General features: G+C 36.1%; 1 long non-coding RNA gene across 1 annotated transcript; it reads right to left on the reverse strand.

Moving 5' to 3' along the window:
* Positions 1–9,034: 9,034 nt before the first annotated feature.
* Positions 9,035–10,917, reverse strand: LOC136846398 (uncharacterized). Its single transcript, XR_010855368.1, has 3 exons — positions 10,649–10,917; positions 9,982–10,070; positions 9,035–9,211 (listed from the first exon to the last, which is right to left on the reverse strand). It is a non-coding gene; the product is annotated as an uncharacterized lncRNA (long non-coding RNA).
* Between the last annotated feature and the right edge of the window lie 730 nt (positions 10,918–11,647).

Here is an 11,647-nt window from a genome sequence, read left to right on the forward strand (position 1 = left end):
AAGATTTTTTCCACCTTTAGTTTTTCTGCAGAAAATTTTACTTATAATTATTTCAAATACCTTTTTCCTTTGCAATACTCGGAATTTCAGATAATCGTGCTTTCAAGCATGTAGCTCTGTTCTATATTATCTTGCATTATTATTTAGTCAAAGAAGAAAGTAAGTACTATATATAGGACACCTTAAATCTATAGCTTTATATGGGAACCCGCCACACGTATGCTTGCACGCTTGAGCGTCGTAGATATTTAAAAAAAATGCTCTAGGCATTTAATGTTTATTTTTTCATGCGTAATGCACATGTTTATTTTATGTTGTCATTTTTTAAATCTCTATACATAAATGCAAGGTTTATTTTTTCATATTTACTGCACGTGTTTATTTGATGTTTTCATTTTTGAAGTGTCTGTACATAAAGGCAATGTTTATTTTTTCATATTTGCTGCACGCGTTTATTTTATATTTTCATTTTTGAAATTTCTGTTTATGAATGCAAATTACCATTGTATAATTAACACTTATGCACTAAGATTGTTTATTCGATATTTTCATTTTTGAAATTTCTATAAATAAATGCATATTGTCATTGTATAATTACATCTATTTTTTATTTCCATACATTAAGTTTGTTTATATATTTGATATCTAGTTTTGAAATCTGTATACATAAATGCAAATTATCGTTGAATAATTACATCTATTTTTTTATTTCTACACACTAAGATTGTTCATTTAATATTTTTATTTTTGAAATCTCTATACATAGATGCAAATTATCGTTGAATATTTGAATAGTTTTTTTCTGTTTCTATACACTAAGATTGTTTATTTGATATTTTCACTTATGAAATCTCTTTACATAAATGCTAATAATCATCGAATAATTCACATTTTTTGTATTTCTATATACCAAGATCTCCCTCATCCCAAACATCTTCAGTATATACCTGTTAATGCCGAGTACACCCTCAGAACGGAGGACTGAAATCCTTTAATCGCATTAAATAAAGGCGAGCGGAGGGATGCTAAGGAATCCCGTAAGAGAGAGAGAGAGAGAGAGAGAGAGAGAGAGAGAGAGAGAGAGAGAGAGAGAGAGAGAGAGAGGAATAATATATGTGCATAGTAAGCAGTTTGGCGATAACAAAGTTGAACAGATGCATATCACTTAATGAATGATCGGAGCGAACTTCAGCAGTGAATGATGTTTATATCAGCAGCGAGTTTGGAGATCCCTTGGGTTTCGAGGCGAAGGGAACGGGGGTATCTAAGTTATGCCCGGTTCTGATTCTTAAAAACTTGAGAAGGAGAGAGAGAGAGAGAGAGAGAGAGAGAGAGAGAGCGAGAGAGAGAATTTTACTATTACTATTTTTATATATATATATATATATACATATATATATATATATATATATGTATATATATATAAATATATATATATATATATATATATAATATATATATATATATATATATATATATATATATATATATATATATATATATATATATATATATATATATATATATATTATGATTTTGAGAGAGAGAGAGAGGAGAGAGAGAGAATTTATACTATTACTATTTTATTTATATATATATATATATGTATATATATAAATATATATATATCTATATATATATATTATATATATATATATATATATATATATATATATATATATATATATATATATATATATATATATATATATATATATTATGATTTTTGAGAGAGAGAGAGAGAGAGAGAGAGAGAGAATTTTACTATTACTATTTTTTATATATATATATGTGTATATATATATATATTATGATTTTTGCATATAAATATCTTATTTCTAATCCTTTTGATATAAATAGGATAATTTTCTTTAGACTATTGGCTTACCTTTGGCAATACACCAGAATGCTTGCCATTCATGTTGGTTTAGTAACCAGGCTTACGTAACACCGACGATATGACATGTCATAGTGACCAGAGTTTAAAAAATACAATCACTGATAAACGAAAAGGTTAACTGCATAAGCAGGTAAGTTTATGAATATATAATTTTGTATTTAAAGCATCGTTTTTACTTAATGTTTTCCATGTGTAGAACTGTTAGGTTGGCTGCCCTGCTTGGGATACCACAAAAAATGGAGGAACCTATATTGAAAGTTTGACTCTTTTTTGAAACTTAAGAGTGAAAACAGCCGAAGTATGGTTTTCCTCTCACATCTCAGACGTAGTTTTTGTCATAAAACTATAATTTTCATGGTTCAAAACTGCTCAAGAAAGGCATATTTTTTACTTTAACTCATTACCCAGGAACGTAAGGTTGGCTACCCTGTCTGTGAAACTGCCGCTAGATTAAACGTCGTCTAAGTTTTTTTTTTTTTAATTATCTCGCAGTTTTGGCTTTGTCCCTGAAATTCTTAATAATATAAAAAAGAATGAAAACAAATTTTTTAACGTAGTCTTTAGGCGGTCACTAACGTTCAGTTATACCTGCTCAGTTATGCCTGCACAGTCGGCCTGTGCAGGAAAAACTGACGTTAGTGGGCGCCCTAACGTCAGTTTTTCCTGCGCAGGCATAACTGCGCAAGTGCAACTGAACGTTAGTGGTGGTCTTGAAAGGAATGTCCTAAACTGAATTCTCGGTTATATTTAATAACTACATTACTTTAGTCTTTTAAGAGTGTCCCGTGTGAATTTTCGTGCAAAAGGTGAATATATTTCTCATGAACGCTCATCTACACCTGAAAAACAACAAACTGAAATAATAATAATAAATAATAATAAACAAGTGCCAGTCCCATATCATATACGATTAATCCTGCCATTTTGCTTAAAAAGGTAACCAGGGATAATTATGTCATCAACGCAAAACCAGATTTCCAGACCGTGGTAGCAACAACGGAGGTCAGGAACCTCTCTCTCTCTCTCTCTCTCTCTCTCTCTCTCTCTCTCTCTCTCTCTCTCTCTCTCTCTCTCTCTCTCGGATAGCTTTTTGCTTCAAAATTTATGGCATCAGTGCATGGAAGAATTACACCGCCCTTCTAATTACCAACCTGTTTATAAGACTCGCCCAGGTGATCTGTTTTTGTATTAGATGTAAAAAGTAGAGTAAGTTAAAGAAAGCAGTTAAATAAAGAGGAGATGAAAAGGAACGAAAGAATAATTAATGACAGAAACCATATTTATGCTTATTCAGTTCCTAACTGATTTGATGAGATTTTTTTTATTTTGTGTTGTCATGTTGTTAATTGCACTATACAAAATACTGGGGTAAATATAATTTTATTATTTTTCTTACTGTTAATTAGTTCTGCGAAATTCATGAGAACAGCCTTCAAAAAAAAAAAAAAAAACTGCTGTTTGCATAACCTTTACCACACATCTATAGTTGAAGATATAACGCTTTTACCAAAAGTGTATGACATTCTGCATTCTTTTTGACTAACCAACCTACCACCGTCATTCATGAGAATCCTCACTTGCCAAACCACCTTCTATTACACAAGCTGAAGCTCACTTCTGTCACATTCCATTCCTTCTGTCAAACTGACCTGACGAAGATACAGTATATATCTCACGAAGGAACATCACACGATGAATCATTCAGACCACCAGCAGTCTCATGACCACTGTTCTTCAATATTGCATAAGATACAACACCACCGACGGTGATTGAGGCTCGGTCGAAGGGAGAAAGCCAATGGCTAGGCCCAGGAGCCAATAGGAAGACAACCTGATGGAAAGCCTACGGATGCACTGGATATTGGGGAGGCCTATGAGGTCTGGATTGAGGTGACGCGGACCAGATTGACGCAGGGGTGAACGAGTGGGTTTGATGTAACTCTGGAGTGGGTGAAATTGATGGTGGAAAGAGTGGGAAGAGTGAGTGGGGAGTGGTTAGACTCACCTCAGCAACATGATTCATCCAGCTTTTCCTGAAGTAATATTCTGCTGCATACGTCATCAAAAGTGCATGATATATACAAATAAATAAAAAGCAACCAGTTTGAAAAAATGAATCCAAAAGTACCATTAGCGTCCTTATGAGTATCCCAGAAGTGCTGACATATGAACTATTACAATATTAGTTTATTATAGATAGAGAAGAAAATAACATAGGCGGAATGGAAGACCTGCTCAGTAAAATGAAAGTCATGAATTCATACACATTATGAGAGTTAGATATTTAAGAGGTTCAAGCCTCAAGTTTTAGTGTCATATGTTCCACACGATCATACCGCTTCCATTTTCTTGGAATTTTCATTACAGAATCGAGAAAATGAGGGAAGGCAATTGGGCTGAAGATGTTGAGGGCAGAGAGTAAAATGAATAGGACCAAATTGGTAATAATTGGTGTCGAAGGAAGTTTTGCAATTTCTCCGAAACTGGAAGAAGTATCTTGACAAAAAACAGTAGGCACATAGGTTCTTATATTGCACATCGTTTTGGAATGACCAGTTGCCTAACTGGTCCATTTTCTCTGCCGTCTCGGTTGGTCGGTTCTGGTCCAGAGGTCAACACTGTGCCTCTGATCCCCTATTAAATTTAACTGTGGAAAAAGGGTGCACTTGTTAGCATAAGGCAGGCTTAGTTTTAACTTTGGAAAAAGGGTGCACTTGTTAGCATAAGGCAGGCTTAGTTTTAACTTTGGAAAAAGGGTGCGCTTGTTAGCATAAAGGCGCAGGCTTAGTTTTAACTTTGGAAAAAGGGTGCACTTGTTAGCATAAGGCAGGCTTAGTTTTAACTTTGGAAAAAGGGTGCACTTGTTAGCATAAGGCAGGCTTAGTTTTAACTTTGGAAAAAGGGTGCACTTGTTAGCATAAGGCAGGCTTAGTTTTAACTTTGGAAAAAGGGTGCACTTGTTAGCATAAGGCAGGCTTAGTTTTAACTTTAAAAAGGTGCACTTGTTAGCATAAGGCAGGCTTAGTTTTAACTTTGGAAAAGAGGTGCACTTGTTAGCATAAGGCAGGCTTAGTTTTTAACTTGGAAAAAGGGCTTTTAGCATTCATAGCAAACTTAGTTTTAACTTTGGAAAAGGGTGCTTGTCAGCGCTAAGGCAGGCTTAGTTTTAACTTTGGAAAAGGGTGCACTTGTCAGCAAGGCGGGCTTAGTTTAACTTTGGAAAAGGGTGCACTTGTTAGCATAAGGCAGGCTTAGTTTAACTTTGGAAAAGGGTTACTTGTCGGCCTTAGTTTTAACTTTGGCGAACTTGTTAGCATAAGGAGGCAGGCTTAGTTTAACTTTGGAAAAGGGGTGCACTTGTTAGCATAAGGCAGGCTTAGTTTAACTTTGGAAAAAGGGTGCTTGTGCACTTAGTCGGCATAAGCACTTGTCAGCATAAGGCAGGCTTGGTTTAACTTGTCTTTGGAAAACTCTGGGGTGCACTTAGCATTGCAGTTTAAGGGCAGGCTTTAGCATAAGGCAGGCCAGTTTAACTTTGGAAAAGGTGCACTTGTTAGCATAAGGCAGGCTTAGTTTTAACTTTGGGAAAAGGGTGCACTTGTTAGCATAAGGCAGGCTTAGTTTAACTGGAAAAAACTTGGATAAGGCGGGCTTGTTTAGCTTTGGGAAAAGGGTGCGGCAGCAGGCTTAGTTTTAACTTTGGAAAAGGTGCACTTGTTAGCATAAGGCAGACTTAGTTTAACTTTGGAAAAGGGTGCACTTGTTAGCATAAGGCGGTTTAACTTTAGTTTTTAACTTTGGAAAAAGGGTGGCACTTGTTAGCATAAGGCAGGTTTAGTTTAACTTTGGAAAAAGATGGTGCGCAGGCTTGTTAGCATACGGCGGGCTTAGTTTAACTTTGGAAAAGGGTGCACTTGTTAGCATAAGGCAGCTTAGTTTAACTTTGGAAAAAGGGATTGCACTTGTTAGCATAAGGCAGGCTTAGTTTTAACTTTGGAAAAGGGTGCACTTGTTAGCATAAGGCAGGCTTAGTTTAACTTTTGGAAAGGGATGCACTTGTTAGCATAAGGTAGGTTTAGGTTTAACTGGAAAAAGAGGTGCACTTGGCATAAAAAGTTTACGGTGCACTTGTTAGCATGGGCGAGCTTAGTTTAACTTTGGAAAAAGGGTGCACTTGTCAGCGCCAAGGCGGCTTAGTTTTAACTTGGAAAAAGGGTGGAACACTTACTTTAGCATAAGGCAGGCTTAGTTTTAACTTTGGCATAAAAGGTGCGCCTTGTCAGCATAAGGCAGGCTTAGTTTTAACTTTGGAAAAAGGTGCACTTGTCAGCATAGGCTTAGTTTTCTCTGGAAAAGTGCACTTGTTAGCATAAGGCAGGCTTAGTTTTAACTCTGGAAAGTGGGGTGCACGTGTTAGCATAAGGCGAGGCTTAGTTTTAACTCTGGAAAAAAAGGGTGCACTTTTAGCATAAGGCAGGCTTAGTTTAACTTTGGAAAAGGGGTGCACTTGTCAGCATACTGGGCAGGCTTAGTTTAACTTTGGAAAAAGGGTGAACTTGTTAGCATAAGGCAGGCTTAGTTTTAACTCTGGAAAAAGGGGTGCACTTGTTAGCATAAGGCAGGCTTAGTTTTAACTCTGGAAAAAGGGTACACGTGTTTTAACTTTGGAAAAAGGGTGCACTTGTTAGCATCAGGCAGGCTTAGTTTTAACTTTGGAAAAAGGGTGCACTTGTTAGCATAAAGGCAGGCTTAATCTAAACTTGAAAACTCTGGAATTCCCTTCTTACCTTGTTCACTCTGTACTCTTGGACTCATTCTCTGCATTGAAAACCAATTCCTGTTGATTGATTGCGTGAAAGAAGCCTCGTTCGTATGATACCCCGTCTCTTTCCTCATTCGTACGAAACAAACTCTAAAAGAGTCCTTCGAGAATGTGGAAGGCTTCTAAACCTCAGGGGAAAACTATTTTCTCCGACAGTTTTAATAATTTTTCTTTATTTGACCTCGTTGCTTTGCCTGCAGTCACATGTATACCAGAGCTTCTCTATTTGCGTGAAATCAGAAAATGATTACAACTCTGCTGGGAACATCTCATCGTCGTATCTTTTTTCACGGTTTTTTTGATTTTCTTGTTCGGTCACTTTTTTCTAAATACTTTTTTTTTTTTTGCAGAACATGCTGTAATGCTCAAACGTTGCCTGAAGGCAATTTGTAATCTTGTGTTGTTTCTTTCTCGCGAACTTGTTTCCTTTTATTTTTATTTTACGAAGACAGTTCTCATCCATTTTATTTCAGCTGCAAGGAAAGATAATCATTATATAATAACTGTGATAGTGAATGCCTGAATTATTGATGTTAGTGATAATAAAACATATATTGACATAAGGTCTTATCGTCAGATGAAAATCATAATTGTTTGTAGAGCGTACACCTGTATTTTGTGCTTCAGCGATCAGACTAGATCTCAAGTTAATCCTTAAACGCACTTGCCAGTTAATTCACAAAAACCTTTCATTAAAAGTTAAGCGGAAAAGAGCTGGAAAGCAAAGCCAACCGAACAAAACATAAAATGTTGCATTTTCATCTTTAGCGAAAGCAATTAATGAACGTGAAAAGATTGAATAAAAGGCACTGGTATAAATCTCGCTATAGAAACGTGCGCGACATAAAAAGAGAAAATCATTGTTGGATTGTTTCGCCATATAAGCAGCGCTCCATGCTTTTTTTTTTAATCTGCTACACGGATGCGAAAAAATATGTTTTATTTGCGATATTTTAAAAATCTTTGAATGATACAGAAAGAAAATAATTTTTTTTATTGATAAGTAGACATACAATATTTCTCTTGACAAAAAAGAAATATTGGTGTTTATCATTTCGCTCAGATTAAATTGTTATTTTGAATTAACTGTGACAGCATAACATTTCTGTGCAAATTTACACATTAAAGATAATTCTTTTGGTACAACCTGAAGCAGTTTACCATTATATTATATATATATATATATATATATATATATATATATATATATATATATATATATATATATATATATATACATATATACACACACACACACACATACACATATATATATATATATATATATATATATATATAATATATATATATACATACATATACATATACATATATATATAAAGCATAGTGAAGAACTTAAATTACAGAACATCATCAATCACCAAAAAGATTTGTTCAACAAAGGCATTCGCTGCCTCATCTGTCAAATAGGATGTATCGTAGCTCAAGGTGTACTGCGACTCTCCCTTGTAAGTAGCGATCTGGTGCATGTTCGTATGATGGTAATCGTGAAGGACATTGAAAGGCCTCAGACGAGTTATCCTGACGTGCCGGCCTTCTCCGGGGACGAATCTCGTCACGTCGCCGATGTTGGAGACGCTGAAATCGTGCAGAACGGGAAGAGGATTCTCGAAGAACTCGGAAGGATGGTTCGGGACGCTTTTCTTCTCTCTCTTGAAAACCTTCTGCTCGAGGGGCCTCCCCCCTGTGAGTCTGGACTGGAGTACCTCGTTGCACTGTCTGGCGTAATCCCAGAAGTTCCCCTTGGCGGAGGCGTCCACTCGCGAGTGGTAGGTCATTGGGTGGTGCATTCCCCTGCGGATATCACTCCTGTTGGTCGTGAGTCTGGGGTTAACTAGCTGGTGGTGAATGTCAAGCAGGACTTTTCACCAAACTCCTGCGCTTCTCACGAGTTGCATGAGCGAGACGTGGATGATGGCGGTGAAAGGCCTGTTGAACGTCACCCCTTTCTCCTTGCATTTGGCGTTCAGCTTCTGTAGCAGCTCCTGTCCGATTTGACGGGCAATATGCTTGGTCGACGACCTACGTACCCCTGGTTTGGGATACGCTCTATTAATCCAGGGGATTCTGTCCCCTGGGGACATCTCTCTAGCTATGAGCTCCCGGTATCCTCCTTCCAGGAGCCTCATCTCGATGTTCCTTTCGCGTTCCTCCAAACCGGTGCTTTCGGCATAGCAGTATTCCGTCTCGCCGTCGAAATTCGATTCGCCGTCGATGATTCCGTCGAGTATTTTGTGGGCCATGTCGACCACCAGCATGGATCCATGCCGCCCAGACAGGCGGCCATTCGCCTGGAAGATGTAGTCGTACTGGAATGGAAAATCCTTCTTGGAGTTTTCCAGGACGCTGGAATTGCCCAGTTTTCGAGGAGTGAGGCGGATTCTCCAGTGAGGCTGGTTCCTCGAGTTGTAGTTTTGTTTCGAGAGCCTCTCTATTACCTCGAAGAGGTCCTCGTTTTCGTCGAGTTCCTGGAACATGGCGTGTCTGATTAGAAAGGAAGTTCACAGTCGTACACACTCACATTCATTGCTGGTTATATATACTGTAGTTCTGTAAAGAAGAATGAAAAAACTCTCTCTCTCTCTCTCTCTCTCTCTCTCTCTCTCTCTCTCTCTCCATAGTTTAAGTTACGTGAAGATTATCTCTCTGTCTCGCCGTAGTTTATGTTGCTTGGACATTCTCTCTCTCTCTCTCTCTCTCCATAGTTTAAGTTATCTCATTCTCTCTCTCTCTCTCTCTCTCTCCATAGTTTAAGTTCTAGGTTGTTTTTCTCTCCATCTCTCTCGTGAAGATTATCTCTGTCTCGCCGTAGTTTATTTGCTTGACATTCTCTCTCTCTCTTCCATAGCTTTAGTTGTGAACATTTTCTCTCTCTCTCTCTCTCTCTCTGTCTATTTCTCTCCATAGTTTAAGTTGGTTGACATTCTCTCTCTCTTCCATAGTTTCTCTCATACTCTCTCTCTCTCTCTCTCTCTCTCTCTCTCTCTCCATAGTTTGCTGAGTGGACATATATCTATATATATATATCTCTTCTCTCTTCTCTCTCTTATATATCTGTATATATATATGAGTGTGTGTATAATATATATATATATATATATATATATATATATATAATATATATGTACATATATACTATATATTGTATATATACAGTATATGTATATATATGTTTGTGTATGTAGTAAGTATATACAAACATGGATCAGAACCTTGCAGACAGCCTAGTTATATTTACCTCGACATCCAAACCTGGTTTTAGGAGCTCGCAAAACCACAAGTCATTTCCTCTGCTTCTTAGGAGTCATGCGTAAGTTCAGACATTTGCTGTAATCGGAGATGAATTTTTACAAAATGTTCATTTTGAAATATCAAATACATTTCTTATGTTAAGAATAATAATTTGATCATTTTAAGGGGATGGCCTTGATGTATTGTCTATATCGGTAATGGGTTGTTGATATTAATAACGGCTAACATTAACGACGTCTCCATAGTACAGAAACAAAACTAACAGCCATAATAATAATAATAATAATAATAATAATAATAATAATCATCATCATAATCATCATCATCATCATCATCATCATCATCATCATAGCCAATACCATTTTAGTACCACGAACACTAACATCACCAAAGCAATAATAATAATAATAATAATAATAATAATAATAATAATAATAATAATAATAGTAGTAGTAGTTAGTAGTTTTGGGCTGTAATAATAAGAATAATAACCATAATAATAATAACAGTGATGATAATAACTTGTATCATTCCAATACCACCAACCCCAACGTCACTACCACTGCATGAATAATAATAATAATAATAATAATAATAATAATAATAATAATAATAATAATAATAATAATATAATGATAATAATAAACCCGTACCTCTGAGCTATCCGAAAGGCTTTCTTAAACAGAAGGAATTCTAGGGGCTTGGATGTTGTCAACGTCACAACTGTCATGCCAATACGAGTGCCAAAGTCATTAGCATATTGGCACAGCTTCGTGTCTTCGCTCGCTTTCCATAGCCACTTCAGCTCTTCTTCTTCTTCTTCTTCTTCTTCTTCTTCTCTTCTTCTTCTTCTTCTTCTTCTTCTTCTTCTTCCTCGACTGATGCTGGATTCGGCTCCCGTTCCTCACCGGTCATGTCGGTCAGTGGTCCTCTATGCACCAACATATGAGCAGTGGTTGAGTGTGAAGTCAAGCGGTGAGTTTGCTGCCTGAGTCCAAATAGTTGTTGGTGTGAGTCAAATAGTGATTGGTGTGAGTTAAGTAGTGGTAGGTGTCAGGTGGGATTTTTTATTTTGAAGGATTGGTGCCTGGAATGCTTGACTTGTTTTTTTTGTAATCTCTCTCTCTCTCTCTCTCTCTCTCTCTCTCTCTCTCTCTCTCTCTCTCTCTCTCTCTCTCTCTCTAAGTGTGAATGGTTGGTGTCAGTACGTTGTTCTTTTGAAGAATTAGTGCCTGGAATGTTCACATATTTCACTTAGTCTCTCTCTCTCTCTCTTTATTTCTCTCTGTCTCTGAAAAGTTATAATTATATATATATATATATATATATCTATATATCTATCTCTCTCTCTCTCTCTCTCTATATATATTATATATTTCCTGAACAAACCTGTTCATGCAAAAGTTATAATTTATAATAGTATATATATTTATATATATATATATATACTATTATATATATATAAAATATATATATAGAATATATATGGACTATATATATATATATCTACCTATTACTATATATCAAAAACTAAATATATATATATAAATATATATATATATATTTATATATCCCGGATATATATACGTAAAAGTTCCCATATGATCATTAATACATGTGCTGATTCTATCACTTTTCGTAGTTATACAGTC

This window comes from Macrobrachium rosenbergii, chromosome 15 (genome assembly GCF_040412425.1).
Source record: "Macrobrachium rosenbergii isolate ZJJX-2024 chromosome 15, ASM4041242v1, whole genome shotgun sequence".
Classification (NCBI taxonomy): Eukaryota; Metazoa; Arthropoda; class Malacostraca; order Decapoda; family Palaemonidae; genus Macrobrachium; species Macrobrachium rosenbergii.